The sequence below is a fragment of the Lithobates pipiens genome, unplaced genomic scaffold, assembly GCF_037356315.1.
Source record: "Lithobates pipiens isolate NorthernLeopardFrog02 unplaced genomic scaffold, aLitPip1_a1.2 Scaffold_10, whole genome shotgun sequence".
Lineage (NCBI taxonomy): Eukaryota > Metazoa > Chordata > Amphibia > Anura > Ranidae > Lithobates > Lithobates pipiens.
In genome coordinates, this window is record NW_027507686.1 from 108,298,082 (window position 1) to 108,317,249 (window position 19,168).

The window sequence follows — 19,168 nt, forward strand, 5'->3', positions numbered from 1 at the left end:
AAAAGTCCGTTGCAGCCCACACACGATCGAGTAGTCTGACGGACTTTGGATGTTGAAAAGTCCGCTCGTGTGTACGCGGCATAAGTGGTTCCAGTGTCAGAATAAAAATTAGGGGAGACAGAGGGCACCCCTGCCTCGTCCCATTAGTGATGGGGAAAGAGTCCGAGCACCACTCGTTCACCCGTACCGCTGCCGACGGCGTGGAGTAAAGCGACATTACCCAGCTCATCATGTTGGAGCCAAGACCTATATGTTCCAGGGTGGCCTGCATAAAGTGCCAGGCCACCCTGTCAAAGGCCTTTTCCGCGTCCATTGACAACATAAGCAAAGGCCTTCCCTGTACATGCGCCGCATGGATTAAATTGAGGACTCGGGCCTTATTGTCTCTAGCTTCCGACTTATTTTTTATTTTTTTGCTTGTTTCCCAAGGTGACCATCTTGGCGTTTGTCAAGAGGGTTGAAAGTGCCTGAAGAAATTGCCTACGGGCACATCACCCTGAAAGCACCCGATCTCGTTTGATGTTGGAGGCTAAGAAGAGTCGGGCCTTGTTAGTACCTGGATGGGAGACTGCCTGGGAATACCAGGTGTCATAGACTTCTTTTTATGTTGTTGGCGTTGACCTGTTTTTTTTTCGCTTGTTTCCCAAAGTGACCATCTTGGTGTTTGTCAAGAGGGTTGAGAGTGCCTGAAGAGATTGCCTATGGCCACATCACTCTGAAAGCACCCAATCTCGTCTGATCTTGGAGGCTAAGAAGAGTCGGGCCTGGATAGTACCTGGATGGGAGACCACCTGGGAATACCAGTTATTGTAGGCTTCTTTTTATGTTGTTGGCGTTGATTCGTTTTTTTTTGCTTGTTTCCCAAGGTGACCATCTTGGCATTTGTCAAGAGGGTTGAGAGTGCCCAAAGAGATCGCTTACAGCAGCATCACCCTGAAAGAGCCCTATCTCTTCTCTTCTCTGAGGCTAAGAAGGGTTGGGCCTAGTTGGTACCTGGATGGGAGATGGCGTTGGAATACCAGGTGCCGTATTCTTCTTTTTATGTTGTTGACATTGACCTGTGTTTTTTCGCTTGTATCTCAAGGTGACTATCTTGGCATTTGTCAAGAGGGTTGAGAATGCCCAAAGAAATTGCCTATGGGCACATAACCCTGAAAGCGCCCGGTCTCCTCTGATCTCAGAAGCTAAACAGGGTTGGGCCTTGCTAGTACCTGGATTTGAGACCACCTGGGAATAAGGGTGCTGTAGGCTTCCTTTTATGTTGTTGGCCTTGACCTGTTTTTTTTTCACTTGTTTCCCAAGGTGACCATCTTGGCGTTTGTCAAAAGAGATCGCTTACAGCAGCATCACCCTGAAAGAGCCCTATCTCTTCTCTTCTCTGAGGCTAAGAAGGGTTGGGCCTAGTTAGTACCTGGATGGGAGATGGCGTTGGAATACCAGGTGTCGTATTCTTCTTTTTATGTTGTTGACATTGACCTGTTTTTTTTCGCTTGTATCTCAAGGTGACTATCTTGGCATTTGTCAAGAGGGTTGAGAATGCCCAAAGAGATTGCCTATGGGCACATAACCCTGAAAGCACCCGATCTCCTCTGATCTCTGAAGCTAAACAGGGTTGGGCCTTGCTAGTACCTGGATTGGAGACCACCTGGGAATTCTAGGTGCTGTAGGCTTCTTTTTATGTTGTTGGCCTTGACCTGTTTTTTTTTTCACTTGTTTCCCAAGGTGACCATCTTGGCGTTTGTCAAGAGGGTTGAGAGTGCCTGAAGAGATCACCTACGGCCCCATCACCCTGAAAGCACCCAATCTCGTCTGATCTCGGATGCTAAACAGTGTCGGGCCTGGTTAGTACCTGGATGGGAGACCGCCTGGGAATACCAGGTGCCATAGGCTTCTTTTTTTTATTTATTTTTTTATTTAGTAGTATGCGACATACAATGCAAAGGCAACTTCACAGAATGTATTATACAAATAGTTACAAACAAACGATCATATTGCATGGATATCAGAGCCAATGGTAAGAAGTCCGAGGAGAATAGCACGTGTACAGCTTTGCGGTCATATCAAGATGAGATTAAAGCTCCATCTCGTTGGGATCCTCTACCACTTAAAATATTATTGATACTAGCCCTGCTACCCTCGAAGAGTTTAGATATCCATAGATAGGGGAAGAGTATTGTGTAGTAGTCAAATGGGGTCGGAACATACCATTTTCTTTTCCCTTTTTTGAGTTAAGAAGGGAAATAGTAGAACTGAAAGGAGGGAGAAGGGGAAAGAGAAGATTGGGGAAGGAAATGGCAGAAAAGGAAAAGAAGGGGTAAGGGGGTGTCGTGGGTAGAGTGGATAGGGTAGGGTCCCCTCCCAGGGAGCAAGAGACGCCCTCGGCTCACCAGCTCATCAGCTGTCCAACGTTTGGAACAGCGATCTCCAACGATCACCATGAGCTTACTATGTCTCGCGGAGGTATTCTTCCGAAAAGCGAAACTGGGTCCAGTAGAACTATCTGTTCCCATGCTCCTCCGTTTTATCCCTCATTGTGGAAGTCAGCTCTTCCATTCGTTCAATATCATTTACCCTTGCGAACCACTGGGTCACCATTGGAGCAGATTGCTCTTTCCACTGACTTGGGATGCAGGCCCTAGCTGCATTGGGGACATGTTTAAGTAAGGACTTATGATAACACTTTCTCGACATAGGAGTTAGATTGAGAAGAACTGCTGTGGGATCATTGGCTAAGGAAATGTCTGTGAACTTGTGGATGAGTCTCAGGACAGGCTGCCAGAATGTTTGTAATTTAGGGCATTCCCAGAAAATGTGGAGAATGGTGCCAGCCTGTTGCCCACAGCGGCAGCAGCGGTCAGATTGACCGGGGAATATTTTGGCCAACACCACCGGTGTACGATACCAGCTTGTGATCAGCTTATATGAGATCTCCTGATATTTACTGCAGAGTGACGACTTATGGGCGAAAAAGAGTATTCTGTCCTTCTGTGGTTTGGAGAATGTAGTTTGTAAGTCCCTTTTCCATTTAGCTAGGAAGGGTGGATCCGTGGAGGATTGTGCGTCTGTCAGGATTTGGTAGGACCTAGAGAGGGAACCATGAATTGGGCCATCATCCAGGCAAATTTCCTCAAAGTGGTGGAATTGTCTAGAGAAGAACGAATGGTTAGGTAGTGATCCGAGGAAATGGATTAGCTGTCTAGCTCTCCAGCTATCCAATGCAACAGGTACTTGCTCTAGCAGTATGGTCCCCATGGGAATCAAGCCCGTGGGTCCAAGAAAAGGGCTGCTCTCAGAAGCCCTTTCGGGACTTGCCTGGTAAAGGCCTGGTCAGATAGGCCCGGAGGGAATCTAGGATGTCCAATAATTGGGGTCATAGGAGAAGGGAAGTTAGTCAGGTGGGAAAGGTGAAAAAAACTATCCATCTCAGCGAGCGAGGGGCCAATTAACGGGTGAGTAGTCACACAGGGCTCCAATGGCCTCCCCGCCCAAGGCAGACCAGCCAATGGAACCCGCGCCATCTCCTGCTCTAGCTTGACCCATAGCTTCAGTTCCCCATGCCGGTGTCTTATCACATATGGTCCCCCATCGGATAGTGTCCGCTGTGTACACAGCAACACAGATTCCGAAAAATTGCCGAGCATGAACAGCGCCTGCGCACTGAGTCCAGGTTCTAACCCCACTATCCAGGTGGACATAGAGTAAGAATATAAAAGAGCCGAGCGCATCGAGGCCGAGCCCAAAGCGTGGCGAGCCAAGCTCGCCTGCGAGGGGCCCTCTAATATTCACAACCCTATGTCCGCTTGGATGGTGGGGCTACCACCTCCACTCACCGCGCAAGCGCCGTTCAGCTTCGGAGATTTTTCGAAGCTTCGTCTGCTCCGTACTGCGCATGCGCAGTACGGCGCGGACACCATATCATGGCCGGACAGTATATGGCAGAACACCGGCACCAGTCAACCACCGGTGTCATGTGCGTCGCTGTGTAATATAGAGCAGGGTCCGGGAAGCCAATACCTCCCCGCAATTTCGGTCGCAATAGCATTGCCCTACCAATACGCATATGTTTTCCGCACCAGAGGAACTTGATAAAGATTGAGCGAACCGCATGAAAGAAAGTCTGGGGTATTTTGATAGGTAAGGCTTGTAGTAGATACAGAAGTCGTGGCATCGCGTTCATCTTCAACACATTACAGCGTCCGAACCATGACAGAGCTAGTGGGCCCCATCTTTTAAGGTCCGCTGTAAGCCCATAGGCTTCTTTTTATGTTTTTGGCTTTGACCTGTTTTTTTTGCTTGTTTCTCAAGGCGACCATCTTGGCGTTTGTCAAAAGGGTTGGGCGTGTCTTGAAGAGAACGCTTACGGCCACATCAACCTGAAAGCACCCGATCTCGTCTGATTTCAAAGGCTAAGCAGCGTCAGGCCTGGTTAGTACCTGGATGGGAGACTGCCTGGGAAGACCAGGTGCCATAGAAGGATCTGGTCTGGTTAGTGTCTTGATTGGGAGATCGCCTGGGAATACTGGATGCCGTAGGCTTCTTTTTATGTTGTTGGCTTTGACCTGTTTTTTTTAGCTTGTTTCCCAAGGTGACCATCTTGGCCTTTGTCAAGAGGCTTCAGAATGCCCAAAGAGAGTGCCTACGGCCAAATCACCCTGAAAGAGCCCAATCTCATCTGATCTCGGAGGCTACGCAGCGATGGGCCTGGTTAGTACCTGGATGGGAGACAGCTTGGGAATACCAGGTGCCGTAGGCTTCTCATTATGTTGTCGGCGTTGACCTGTTTTATTTTCCCTTGTTTCCCATGGTGACCATCTTGGCATGTGTCAAGAGGGTTGAGAGTGCACAAAGAAATTGCCTATGAGCACAACACCCTGAAAGCACCCAATCTCGTTTAGTCTCAGAGGCTAAGCAGGGTTGGGCCTGGTTTGTACCTGGATGGGAGACCGCCTGGGTTTTCCAGATGCCGCAGGCTTATTTTTATGTTGTTGGTGTTGACCTGTTTTTTTCGCTTGTTTCCCAAAGTGATCATCTTGGCATTTGTCAAGAGGGTTGAGAGTGCCTAAAGAGATCGCTTAGAGCCGCATCACCCTGAAAGCACCCTATCTCTTCTGATCTCAGAGGCTAAGAAGGGTTGGGCCTAGTTAGTACTTGAATGGGAGACGGCCTTGGAATACCAGGTGCCGTATTCTTCTTTTTATGTTGTTGGCGTTGACCTGTTTTTTTTCGCTTGTTTCCCAGGGTGACTATCTTGTAATTTTTCAAGAGGGATGAGAGTGCCCAAAGAGATTGCCTATGGGCACATCACCCTGAAAGCGCCCAATCTCCGCTGATCTCAGAGGCTAGAAAGGGTCGCGCCTTGTTAATACCTGGATGGGAGACCGCCTGGAAATACTAGGTGCGGTAGGCTTCTTTTTATGTTGTTGGCGTTGACTTGTTTTTTTTGTTTGTTTCCCAAGGTGACCATCTTGGCGTTTGTCAAGAGGGTTGAGCGTGCCTAAAAAAATCTACTATGGCTGCATCACCCTGAAAGAGCCAAATCTCATTTGATCTCAGAGGCTAAGCAGGGTTGGGACCTGGTTAGTACCTGGATGGGAGACCGCCTGGGATTTCTCGATGCCATAGGCTTTTTTTTTAAGTTGTTAGCATTGACTTATTTTTTTTTTTTTGTTTTATTCTTTTATTAAGTATAAGTAGAACAATACAAATATAACAGTCAACCATACAGCATGACCCAGGGTCACAATTACATGGTAACAAAAAATAGGCAGCCAAATAACTCTGGGTTCTCAGAGGGGAGTCCTAGAGTTTCATGCAGAAAAGAGAGAAACCCCACCTCGGACATGTAGTACAGTATAACTAATGCAGCTCCGTTCGGACTTTAGCCAAAATTTTTATATCTGCTTGGAGCAGCGAGATGGGTCGATAGGAATCCGGGGAGTGGGTATCCTTTCCTGGCTTGGGTATCACTATAATAATTGTCTGCCGTAGAGTATCAGGTAGGGACCCGGAGTCAAATATGTGTGTATATAATCTCAACAATTCTGGCACTAGTGTCTCAGAGTAGTGGGCATAGAAATCCAGGGGAATACCATCCAGTCCAGGGGCCTTAGCCTTGTAAGGGATGCCACCGCTAGCCTAATCTCATCTGCCGATATCGAGGCCTCAAGAGACTCAACCTGAGCCTCAGACAGGTAGGGAAGAGAGATATCTCGGAGGTACGCCCCCGTCTCAGTTCTCGGCCTATGCACCTGCGACTCATAAAGGGCAGCATAGTAAGCACGAAACATGGTGGCCACTGTTGGCGGACCAGTCACCTCCTCACCCCCATTGTCAGTCAACGAAACCACCCCCGGGGGCTTGGAGTCCCGATGCGCCAAGTAGGCCAGCAACTTTCCCACCCTCTCTCCTTGTTCAAAGCAGGTGTGGGGTCAGTAGTGAAGTCAGTGGTCACCGAGTCCAGCTCCCGTAGGACATTAGATAGCAAAGTCTTGGAGGTACGCTTCAACCGGTTAATCCGGTGTGTTAAATTGGAGCGTACGTGCAGTTTAAAAGCCTCCCAGGTACAGTCAACCGGAGCCGTCCCCTGATTAGTAGTAAAGAAAAACCCCCATTCGTCCCCTAAGTCTTCGCTGGCCGGGTACAACATGGCGTACTTGAGGTGAGGTGCCCTAAGGCGCCTCTTGACTTCCACGAATCGGGAACGACGTTTTTGAACTTCTGCGGAGAAGTCAGGAAACACTGAGATATGTCCGTTCTGAAACGGGATGTTGCCTTTTTCATGAGTAAGGCGAAGGATGGCATCCCTATCCCGGTAATTTAACAGCTTAGCAATGCATGTGCGAGGAGGTGCCCCCTCCGGCAGCGGGCGGGCAGGCATTCTGTGGGCCCTTTCAATAATAAATGAGGTAGAGAACGCTTCCCTACCGTAGGCCTTAATCAGGAGAGATTCCAAAAATTTCACCGGGTCAGCCCCCTCGGAGCCCTCCGGCAGGCCGATAAAGCGGAGGTTAGATCTGCGGGCCCTATTCTCAAGGTCGTCCTGTTTCTGGGCCAGCTGCTGGAGCTGCCTTTGCACATCCTCTTGGGCATGCTGCAGAGGGAACAGGACATCTTCGGCCTGACTGATCCGGGTTTCAGTTTCCTTCACTCTGTCACGCAGTTTAGCCATGTCCTGTCGGATAAGTGAGACATCCACCCTAACCTCCTCAAGTTTAGTTGTCAGTGTGGTCTGGCAGGTAGAAATTGCCTCAAGCACCTTCGCCGTGTCTGAGGTAGCAGGTTCTGCAGCCGGAGTGGACTGTCCGCCATGTTGGCCCTCATGGTCCCGCCGGAACTGTTCAAGAGATGCCGCCGCTGCAGACTGCTTCTTCGTCGGAGACATCGTCCCAATGTATACACAAGAAGGTAGCGGGTATTACACCGGTAAAATCGTAGGTAAAACAGTTAGTGGGCACCCAGGATCACTACAGGAGATCGCGGTAGGAGCAGAGCTCAGGTCACAAGCGTCCTACTCCATTTCTGTCCAGGCCACGCCCCGTGCCATAGGCTTCTTTTTATGTTGTTGGCTTTGAACTGTTTTTTTCGCTTGTTTCTCAAGGCGACCATCTTGACGTTTGTCAAGAGGGTTGGGCGTGTCTTGAAGAGAACGCTTACGGCCACATCACCCTGAAAGCACCCGATCTCGTCTGATTTCAGAGGCTTAGCAGCGTCAGGCCTGGTTAGTACCTGGATGGGAGACTGCCTGGGAAGACCAGGTGACATAGAAAGATCTGGCCTGGTTAGTGTCTTGATTGGGAGATCGCCTGGGAATACTGGATGCCGTAGGCTTCTTTTTATGTTGATGGCTTTGACCTGTTTTTTTTAGCTTGTTTCCCAAGGTGACCATCTTGGCCTTTGTCAAGAGGCTTCAGAGTGCCCAAAGAGAGTGCCTACGGCCAAATCACCCTGAAAGAGCCCAATCTCATCTGATCTCGGAGGCTAAGCAGCGATGGGCCTGGTTAGTACCTGGATGGGAGACAGCTTGGGAATACCAGGTGGCGTAGGCTTCTCATTATGTTGTCGGCGTTGACCTGTTTTATTTTCCCTTGTTTCCCAAGGTGACCATCTTGGCGTTTAACAAGAGGGTTGAGAGTGCCCAAAGAGATCACCTACGGCCCCATCACCCTGAAAGCGCCCAATTTCATATGATCTCAGAGGCTAAACAGTGTCGGGCCTGGTTAGTACCTGGATGGGAGACCACCTGGGAATACCAGGTGCCATAGGCTTCTTTTTATGTTGTTGGCTTTGAACTGTTTATTTCGCTTGTTTCTCAAGGCGACCATCTTGGCGTTTGTCAAGAGGGTTGGGCGGGTCTTGAAGAGAACGCTTATGTCCACATCACCCTGAAAGCACCCAATTTCGTCTGATTTCAGAGGCTTAGCAGCATCAGGCCTGGTTAGTACCTGGATGGGAGACTTCCTGGGAAGACCAGGTGACATAGAAGGATCTGGCCTGGTTAGTGTCTTGATTGGGAGATCGCCTGGGAATACCGGATGCCGTAGGATTCTTTTTATGTTGTTGGCTTTGACCTGTTTTTTTTCCCTTGCTCCCCAAGGTGACCATCTTGGCATTTGTCAACAGGGTTGAGAGTGAACAAAGAAATTGCCTACGGCACAACACCCTGAAAGCGCCCAATCTCGTTTGGTCTCAGAGGCTAAGCAGGGTTGGGCCTGTTTTGTACCTGGATGGGAGACCGCCTGGGTTTTCCAAATGCCGCAGGCTTCTTTTTATGTTGTTGGCGTTGACTTGTTTTTTTTGTTTGTTTCCCAAGGTGACCATCTTGGCGTTTGTTAAGAGGGTTGAGCGTGCATTTGATCTCAGAGGCTAAGCAGGGTTGGGACCTGGTTAGTACCTTGATGGGAGACCGCCTTGGATTTCTCGATGCCATAGGCTTTAGTTTTAAGTTGTTGGCATTGACTTATTTTTTTTATTTTTATTATTCTTTTATTAAGTAGAACAACATAAATATAACAGTCAACCATACAGCATGACCCAGGCTCACAATTACATGGTAACAAAAAATAGGCAGCCAAATAACTCTGGGTTCTAAGAGGGGAGTCCTAAAGTTTCATGCAGAAAAGAGAGAAACCCCACCTCCGACATGTAGTACAGTATAACTAGTGCAGCTCCGTTCGGACAAATGTAATCATGGAGAACAACTGGGACCACAGCGAGCCAGCTTATCATGACCTACGTGAACCAGAGTAAAATATGAGCCGGTCATGTCCAGAACCCTGGGGTTTTTCTGGGTCCCGAAGGCTAGTAAGGAGACAAGGCATAGTCAAAAGGGAGGACGGGGGAAGAAGAGAGTGCAAAGATGGAGAGAGAGGAGGTGGGGGGATGGCGGCGGGGAAAAAAAGAAAAATAAAGACAAAAAGGGAGGGGGGGAATGCCACCCAGGGCAGACATGGCCTACGTAGGTAAACGTTAGATGTTCAGTCGTTTTCTGGGACAGAGGCACTGCTCACCTCCCGAATGTAGTCTCGAGTACCAGTAAAATACCTCCAGGGCCTCCATGTAACACTAAATGCCTCTTCAGTGTTGTGAAGGGTGGCGGTCAATTCTTCCATCCAGAGAATATGATTGACTTTGGAATACCACAGCACCTTGGATGGGGGCTGAGGCTGCCTGCACAGTACGGGAATGCAGGCCCGGGCGGCATTCAGGAGTTGCATCATGAGGGTTTTTTTGTATTTTCGAACAGGCTGTTCGGTCAAGTGTAGAAGGCACGCTGCTGGGAACCCAAAAGTTCCTCAAGGCCGGGCATGCCCAGAAAAGGTGTCCCATGGTCCCCGTATCTGAATTTCACCTCCAACAAACATCCGGGATCGATCTATCCATTTTATTCAGAAGGTATGGGACTCTATACCAGCGTGAGACTATCTTGTATCCTGATTCTTGATATTGGTCTGCTTTATGTACTAAGGTCAGGATCTTCCCTATCTGTTGGGGGGTAAATGTGATGCCTAAGTCCCTCTCCCATTTGTGGATAAATGGTGGGGGTCGACTCCTCCTCCTGACTACTCAATAGGTTGTACAGGAGGGAGAGGGTGTGTCGCACTGGTTCCCTTTTGTGACAGATGGATTCATAGGGTGTCAGGTCTCTAGGAGTGTAGGGGGCCCTTTGTATGGCCAGAAGAAAGTGACGAAGTTGATAAGCACTAAACAAGTCAAGCGGAGGGTCAGAAAGCTCGGTGACAGTTTGCGTGGTCGGGAGCCCTCCTGAGGGCCACACCTCTCCCAGATGCTGTTTCCCCACCACTGTCAACTGTCGCAGTTTCTTGTTGGTAAATCCCGGTGGGAAGTCTGGATTACCTATAACCGGAGTCATTGGTGATGGCAGGGGAGCAATGTGTGTGCAGCGGAACAACCTCCGCACAACAGCCAATGTAGCTCCCACTACGGGGTGACCTCTGAGGTCTTTTGGTAGGGAGGACAGGAGCCACGGGGAGGTCAATAGGGGAATGGATCCATCCTCAATCTCCATCTCCACCCACTGCTTGTGTGGGCCATTACAATGCCAATCAACGACTCTCGCTAGCAGAGTCACTCTGTAGTATTGTATGAGATCTGGGAGACCCAGACCCCCCCTTGTCCTTTTGTCTGGCAAGCAATTGCAAACGGGCTCTGGGCGGTTTGCACGCCCAAATAAAGTCCCGGAGCAGCACCTGCAGTTGTCTGAAAAAAATTGGGGGTAACCGGATCGGTAATGTCTGGAACATGTATAAGATCCGAGGGAGGGCCGTCATTTTGAATGCATTACAGCGCCCGAACCAGGTCAGTGTTAAAGCATGCCAGTTTCCCAGATCAGATTTCAGTCTATCCAGGAGAGGGACAAAATTAAGCGGGTACAATTGCGCTAAATCCGCTGCGATGTCAACGCCCAGGTAACGTATAGATTTTTCAGCCCAGTAGAATGGAAAAGCGGAGCGGAGCCTCTTGGCCTCACCATCCGGGACCGATATATTCAATACAGCCGACTTGGCGCAATTGTTTTTATAGTTTGATAGGCTGCCGTGTCGCTGTAGAGATGCAAGTATTTTGGGAAGCAAAATGTGTGGATTGGAGACGGAAAAAACTAGATCGTCAGCGCACGCCGCAATTTTGTGGTGTGCCGAGGGTTTGGATATGCCAGTAATATTCGGGTCATTCCGAACGTGACACATAAGTGGTTCCAGTGTCAGAATTAAAATTAGGGGAGACAGAGGGCACCCCTGCCTCGTCCCATTAGTGATGGGGAAAGAGTCCGAGCACCACTCGGTCACCCGTACCGCTGCCGACGGCGTGGAGTAAAGCGACATTACCCAGCTCATCATGTTGGGGCCAAGACCTATATGTTCCAGGGTGGCCTGCATAAAGTGCCAGGCCACCCTGTCAAAGGCCTTCTCCGCGTCCGTTGACAACATAAGCAAGGGCCTTCCCTGTACATGCGCCGCATGGATTAAATTGAGGACTCGGGCCGTATTGTCTCTAGCTTCCGACTTATTTTTATTTTTTTGCTTGTTTGCCAATGTGACAATCTTGGCGTTTGTCAAGAGGGTTGAAAGTGCCTGAAGAGATTGCCTATGGGCACATCACCCTGAAAGCACCCGATCTCGTTTGATGTTGGAGGCTAAGAAGAGTCGGGCCTTGTTAGTACCTGGATGGGAGACTGCCTGGGAATACCAGGTGTCGTAGACTTCTTTTTATGTTGTTGGCGTTGACCTTTTTTTTTTCGCTTATTTCCCAAAGTGACCATCTTGGTGTTTGTCAAGAGGGTTGAGAGTGCCTGAAGAGATTGCCTATGGCCACATCACTCTGAAAGCACTCAATCTCGTCTGCTCTTGGAGGCTAAGAAGAGTCGGGCCTGGTTAGTACCTGGATGGGAGACCACCTGGGAATACCAGTGATTGTAGGCTTCTTTTTATGTTGTTGGCGTTGATTCGTTTTTTTTTTTTGCTTGTTTCCCAAAATGACCATCTTGGCATTTGTCAAGAGGGTTGAGAGTGCCCAAAGAGATCGCTTACAGCAGCATCACCCTGAAAGAGCCCTATCTCTTCTCTTCTCTGAGGCTAAGAAGGGTTGGGCCTAGTTAGTACCTGGATGGGAGATGGCGTTGGAATACCAGGTGCCGTATTCTTCTTTTTACGTTGTTGACATTGACCTGTTTTTTTTCGCTTGTATCTCAAGGTGACCATCTTGGCATTTGTCAAGAGGGTTGAGAGTGCCCGAAGAGATCACCTACGGCCCCATCACCCTGAAAGCACCCAATCTCGTCTGATCTCGGATGCTAAACAGTGTCAGGCCTGGTTAGTACCTGGATGGGAGACCGCCTGGGAATACCAGGTGCCATAGGCTTCTTTTTTTTTTTTTTTTTATTTAGTAGTATGCGACATACAATGCAAAGGCAACTTCACAGAATGTGTGATACAAATAGTTACAAACAAACGATCATATTGCATGGATATCAGAGCCAATGGTAAGAAGTCCGAGGAGAATAGCACGTGTACAGCTTTGGGGTCATATCAAGATGAGATTAAAGCTCCATCTCGTTGGGATCCTCTACCACTTAAAATATTATTGATACTAGCCCTGCTACCCTCGAAGAGTTTAGATATCCATAGATAGGGGAAGAGTATTGTGTAGTAGTCAAATGGGGTCGGAACATACCATTTTCTTTTCCCTTTTTTGAGTTAAGAAGGGAAATAGTAGAACTGAAAGGAGGGAGAAGGGGAAAGAGAAGATTGGGGAAGGAAATGTCAGAAAAGGAAAAGAAGGGGTATGGGGGTGTCGTGGGTAGAGTGGATAGGATGGGGTCCCCTCCCAGGGAGCAAGAGACGCCCTCGGCTCACCAGCTCATCAGCTGTCCAACGTTTGGAACAGCGATCTCCAATGATCACCATGAGCTTACTATGTCTCGCAGAGGTATTCTTCCGAAAAGCGAAACTGGGTCCAGTAGAACCATCTGTTCCCATGCTCCTCCGTTTTATCCCTCATTGTGGCAGTCAAGTCTTCCATTCGTTCAATATCATTTACCCTTGCGAACCACTGGGTCACCATTGGAGCAGATTGCTCTTTCCACTGACTTGGGATGCAGGCCCTAGCTGCATTGAGGAGATGTTTAAGTAAGGACTTATGATAACGCTTTCTCGACATAGGAGTTAGATTGAGAAGAACTGCTGCAGGATCATTGGCTAAGGAAATGTCTGTGAACTTGTGGATGAGTCTCAGGACAGGCTGCCAGAATGTTTGTAATTTAGGACATTCCCCGAAAATGTGGAGAATGGTGCCAGCCTGTTGCCCACAGCGACAGCAGCGGTCAGATTGACCGGGGAATATTTTGGCCAACACCACCGGTGTATGATACCAGCGTGTGATCAGCTTATATGATATCTCCTGATATTTACTGCAGAGTGACGACTTATGGGCGAAAAAGAGTATTCTGTCCTTCTGTGGTTTGGAGAATGTAGTTTGTAAGTCCCTTTTCCATTTAGCTAGGAAGGGTGGATCCGTGGAGGATTGTGCGTCTGTCAGGATTTTGTAGGACCTAGAGAGGGAACCACGAATTGGGCCATCATCCAGGCAAAGTTCCTCGAAGGGGTGGAATTGTCTAGAGAAGAACAAATGGTTAGGTAGTGATCCGAGGAAATGGATTAGCTGTCTAGCTCTCCAGCTATCCAATGCAACAGGTACTTGCTCTAGCAGTATGGTCCCCATGGGAATCAAGCCCGTGGGTCCAAGAAATAGGGCTGCTCTCAGAAGCCCTTTCGGGGCTTGCCTGGTAAAGGCCTGGTCAGACAGGCCCGGAGGGAATCTAGGATGTCCAATAATTGGGGTCATAGGAGAAGGGAAGTTAGTCAGGTGGGAAAGGTGAAAAAAACTATCCATCTCGGCGAGCGAGGGGCCAATTAACGGGTGAGTAGTCACACAGGGCTCCAATGGCCTCCCAGCCCAAGGCAGACCAGCCAGTGGAACCCGCGCCATCTCCTGCGATAGCTTGACCCATAGCTTCAGTTCCCCATGCCGGTGTCTTATCACATATGGTCCCCCATCGGATAGTGTCCGCTGTGTACTGTGCATGCGCAGTACACAGCAACACAGATTCCGAAAATTGCCGAGCATGAACGGCGCCTGCGCACTGAGTCCAGGTTCTATCCTCACTATCCAAGTGGATATAGAGTAAGAATATAAAAGAGCCGAGCGCAGCGAGGCCGAGCCCGAAGCGTGGCGAGCAAAGCTCGCCTGCGAGGGGCCCTCTAAAATTCACAACCCTATGTCCGCTTGGATGGTGGGGCTACCACCTCCACTCACCGCGCAGGCGCCGTTCAGCTTCAGAGATTTTCCGAAGCTTCGTCTGCTCCGTACTGCGCATACGCAATACGGCGCAGACACTATATTATGGCCGGACAGTATATGGCAGAACACCGGCACCAGTCAACCACCGGTGTCATGTGCGTCGCTGTGTAATATAGAGCAGGGTCCGGGAAGCCAATACCTCCCCGCAATTTCGGTCGCGATAGCATTGCCCTACCAATACGCATATGTTTTCCGCGCCAGAGGAACTTGATAAAGATTGAGCGAACCGCATGAAAGAAAGTCTGGGGTATTTTGATAGTTAAGGCTTGTAGTAGATACAGAAGTCCTGGCATCACGTTCATCTTCAACACATTACAGCGTCCGAACCATGACAAAGCTAGTGGGTCCCATCTTTTAAGGTTCGCTGTAAGCCCATAGGCTTCTTTTTATGTTGTTGGCTTTGAACTGTTTTTTTTGCTTGTTTCTCAAGGCGACCATCTTGGCGTTTGTCATGAGGGTTGGGCGTGTGTTGAGGAGAACACTTACGGGCCACATCAACCTGAAAGCACCCGATCTCGTCTGATTTCAGAGGCTAAGCAGCGTCAGGCCTGGTTAGTACCTGGATGGGAGACTGCCTGGGAAGACCAGGTGCCATAGAAGGATCTGGTCTGGTTAGTGTCTTGATTGGGAGATCGCCTGGGAATACTGGATGCCGTAGGCTTCTTTTTATGTTGTTGGCTTTGACCTGTTTCGTTTAGCTTGTTTCCCAAGGTGACCATCTTGGCCTTTGTCAAGAGGCTTCAGAGTGCCCAAAGAGAGTGCCTACGGCCAAATCACCCTGAAAGAGTCCAATCTCATCTGATCTCGGAGGCTACGCAGCGATGGGCCTGGTTAGTACCTGGATGGGAGACAGCTTGGGAATACCAGGTGCCGTAGGCTTCTCATTATGTTGTCGGCGTTGATCTGTTTTATTTTCCCTTGTTTCCCAAGGTGACCATCTTGGCGTTTAACAAGAGGGTTGAGAGTGCCCAAAGAGATCACCTACGGCCCCATCACCCTGAAAGCGCCCAATCTCATCTGATCTCAGAGGCTAAACAGTGTCGGGCCTGATTAGTACCTGGATGGGAGACCGCCTGGGAATACCAGGTGCCATAGGCTTCTTTTTATGTTGTTGGCTTTGAACTGTTTATTTCGCTTGTTTCTCAAGGCGACCATCTTGGCGTTTGTCAAGAGGGTTGGGCGGGTCTTGAAGAGAACGCTTACGGCCACATCACCCTGAAAGCACCCGATCTCGTCTGATTTCAGAGGCTTAGCAGCGTCAGGCCTGGTTAGTACCTGGATGGGAGACTGCCTGGGAAGACCAGGTGACATAGAAGGATCTGGCCTGGTTAGTGTCTTGATTGGGAGATCGCCTGGGAATACCAGATGCCGTAGGATTCTTTTTATGTGTTTGGCTTTGACCTGTTTTTTTTCCCTTGTTCCCCAAGGTGACCATCTTGGCATTTGTCAAGAGGGTTGAGAGTGCACAAAGAAATTGCCTACGGGCACAACACCCTGTAAGCGCCCAATCTCGTTTGGTCTCAGAGGCTAAGCAGGGTTGGGCCTGGTTTGTACCTGGATGGGAGACCGCCTGGGTTTTCCAAATGCCGCAGGCTTCTTTTTATGTTGTTGACGTTGACTTGTTTTTTTGTTTGTTTCCCAAGGTGACCATCTTGGCGTTTGTCACGAGGGTTGAGCGTGCATTTGATCTCAGAGGCTAAGCAGGGTTGGGACCTGGTTAGTACCTGGATGGGAGACCGCCTGGGATTTCTCAATGCCATAGGCTATAGTTTTAAGTTGTTGGCATTGACTTATTTTTTTTATTTTTATTATTCTTTTATTAAGTAGAACAACATAAATATAACAGTCAACCATACAGCATGACCCAGGGTCACAATTACATGGTAACAAAAAATAGGCAGCCAAATAACTCTGGGTTCTCAGAGGGGAGTCCTACAGTTTCATGCAGAAAAGAGAGAAACCCCACCTCCGACATGTAGTACAGTATAACTAGTGCAGCTCCGTTCCGACAAATGTAATCATGGAGAACAACTGGGACCACAGCGAGCCAGCTTATCATGAGTAAAATATGAGCCGGTCATGTCCAGAACCCTGGTGTTCTTCTGGGTCCCGAAGGCTAGTAAGGAGACAAGGCATAGTCAAAAGGGACGACGGGGGAAGAAGAGAGTGCAAAGATGGAGAGAGAGGAGGTGGGGGGATGGCGGCGGGGAAAAAAGAAAAATAAAGACAAAAAGGGAGGGGGGGAATGCCACCCAGGGCAGACATGGCCTACGTAGGTAAACGTTAGATGTTCAGTCGTTTTCTGGGACAGAGGCACTGCTCACCTCCCGAATGTAGTAATGCAGGCCCGGGCGGCATTCAGGAGTTGCATCGTGAGGGTTTTTTTGTATTTTCGAACAGGCTGTTCGGTCAAGTGTAGAAGGCACGCTGCTGGAAACCCAAAAGTTCCTCAAGGCCGGGCATGCCCAGAAAAGGTGTCCCATGGTCCCTGTATCTGAATTTCACCTCCAACAAACATCCGGGATTGATCTATCCATTTTATTCAGAAGGTATGGGACTCTATACCAGCGTGAGACTATCTTGTATCCTGATTCTTGATATTGGTTTGCGATGGAAGCTTTATGTACTAAGGTCAGGATCTTCCCTATCTGTTGTGGGGTAAATGTGATACCTAAGTCCCTCTCCCATTTGTGGATAAATGGTGGGGGTCGACTCCTCTTCCTGACTACTCAATAGGTTGTACAGGAGGGAGAGGGTGTGTCGCACAGGTTCCCTTTTGTGACAGATGGATTCATAGGGTGTCAGGTCTCTAGGAGTGTAGGGGGCCCTTTGTATGGCCAGAAGAAAGTGACGAAGTTGATAAGCACTAAACAAGTCAAGCGGAGGGTCAGAAAGCTCGGCGACAGTTTGCGTGGTCGGGAGCCCTCCCGAGGGCCACACCTCTCCCAGACGCTGTTTCCCCACCACTGTCAACTGTCGCAGTTTCTTGTTGGTAAATCCCGGTGGGAAGTCTGGATTAGCTATAACCGGAGTCATTGGTGATGGCAGGGGAGCAATGTGTGTGCAGCGGAACAACCTCCGCACAACAGCCAACGTAGCTCCCACTACAGGGTGACCTCTGAGGTCTTTTGGTAGGGAGGACAGGAGCCACGGGGAGGTCAATAGGGGAATGGATCCATCCTCAATCTCCATCTCCACCCACTGCTTGTGTGGGCCATTACAATGCCAATCAACGACTCTCGCTAGCAGAGTCACTCTGTAGTATTGTCTGAGATCTGGGAGACCCAGACCCCCCTTGTCCTTTGGTCTGGCAAGCAATTGCAAATGGGCTCTGGGCGGTTTGCGCGCCCAAATAAAGTCCCGGAGCAGCACCTGCAGTTGTCTGAAAAAAATTGGGGGTAACCGGATCGGTAATGTCTGGAACATGTATAAGATCCGCGGGAGGGCCGTCATTTTGAATGCATTACAGCGCCTGAACCAGGTCAGTGTTAAAGCATGCCAGTTTCCCAAATCAGATTTCAGTCTATCCAGGAGAGGGACAAAATTAAGCGGGTACAATTGCGCTAAATCCGCTGCGATGTCAACGCCCAGGTAACGTATAGATTTTTCAGCCCAGTAGAATGGAAAAGCGGAGCGGAGCCTCTTGGCCTCACCATCCGGGACCGATATATTCAATACAGCTGACTTGGCGCAATTGATTTTATAGTTTGATAGGCTGCCATATCGCTGTAGAGACGCAAGTATATTGGGAAGCAAAATGTGTGGATTGGAGACGGAAAAAATTAGATCGTCAGCGTACTCCGCAATTTTGTGGTGTGCCGAGGGTTTGGCTATGCCAGTAATATTCGGGTCATTCCGAACGTGACACATAAGTGGTTCCAGTGTCAGATTAAAAATTTGGGGAGACAGAGGGCACCCCTGCCTCGTCCCATTAGTGATGGGGAAAGAGTCCGCGCATCACTCGTTCACCCGTACCGCTGCCGACGGCGTGGAGTAAAGCATGGTCTAGTTATTAAAAGATGGGACCCACTAGCTCTGTCATGGTTCGGACGCTGTAATGTGTTGAAGATGAACGCGATGCCACGAATTCTGTATCTACTACAAGCCTTACCTATCAAAATACCCCAGACTTTCTTTCATGCGGTTCGCTCAATCTTTATCAAGTTCCTCTGGCGCGGAAAACATATGCGTATTGGTAGGGCAATGCTATTGCGACCGAAATTGCGGGGAGGTATTGGCTTCCCGGACCCTGCTCTATATTACACAGCGACGCACATGACACCGGTGGTTGACTGGTGCCGGTGTTCTGCCATATACTGTCCGGCCATGATATAGTGTCCGCGCCGTACTGCGCATGCGCAGTACGGAGCAGACGAAGCTTCGGAAAATCTCCGAAGCTGAACGGCGCCTGCGCGGTGAGTGGAGGTGGTAGCCCCACCATCCAAGCGGACATAGGGTTGTGAATATTAGAGGGCCCCTCGCAGGCTTTGGGCTCGGCCTCGCTGCGCTCGGCTCTTTTATATTCTTACTCTATGTCCACTTGGATAGTGGGGATAGAACCTGGACTCAGTGCGCAGGCGCCGTTCATGCTCTGCAATTTTCGGAATCTGTGTTGCTGTGTACTGCGCATGCGCAGTACACAGCGGACACTATCCGATGGGGGACCATATGTGATAAGACACCAGCATGGGGAACTGAAGCTATGGGTCAAGCTATCGCAGGAGATGGCGCGGGTTCCACTGGCTGGTCTGCCTTGGGCGGGGAGGCCATTGGAGCCCTGTGTGACTACTCACCC

At 49.4% G+C, this 19,168-nt stretch overlaps 10 pseudogenes; all 10 read left to right on the forward strand.

Moving 5' to 3' along the window:
• Nucleotides 1–697: 697 nt before the first annotated feature.
• Nucleotides 698–816, forward strand: LOC143946851 (5S ribosomal RNA; annotated as a pseudogene).
• A 735-nt stretch (nucleotides 817–1,551) lies between these two features.
• LOC143942923 (5S ribosomal RNA) lies at nucleotides 1,552–1,670 on the forward strand (annotated as a pseudogene).
• Nucleotides 1,671–1,771: 101 nt separating this feature from the next.
• LOC143950410 (5S ribosomal RNA) lies at nucleotides 1,772–1,890 on the forward strand (annotated as a pseudogene).
• A 2,744-nt stretch (nucleotides 1,891–4,634) lies between these two features.
• Nucleotides 4,635–4,753, forward strand: LOC143942851 (5S ribosomal RNA; annotated as a pseudogene).
• A 3,173-nt stretch (nucleotides 4,754–7,926) lies between these two features.
• LOC143942737 (5S ribosomal RNA) lies at nucleotides 7,927–8,045 on the forward strand (annotated as a pseudogene).
• Nucleotides 8,046–8,145: 100 nt separating this feature from the next.
• On the forward strand, nucleotides 8,146–8,264 carry LOC143945106 (5S ribosomal RNA; annotated as a pseudogene).
• A 3,553-nt stretch (nucleotides 8,265–11,817) lies between these two features.
• Nucleotides 11,818–11,936, forward strand: LOC143942973 (5S ribosomal RNA; annotated as a pseudogene).
• Nucleotides 11,937–12,256: 320 nt separating this feature from the next.
• On the forward strand, nucleotides 12,257–12,375 carry LOC143956227 (5S ribosomal RNA; annotated as a pseudogene).
• Nucleotides 12,376–15,133: 2,758 nt separating this feature from the next.
• On the forward strand, nucleotides 15,134–15,252 carry LOC143945569 (5S ribosomal RNA; annotated as a pseudogene).
• A 100-nt stretch (nucleotides 15,253–15,352) lies between these two features.
• On the forward strand, nucleotides 15,353–15,471 carry LOC143957434 (5S ribosomal RNA; annotated as a pseudogene).
• Nucleotides 15,472–19,168: the final 3,697 nt, after the last annotated feature.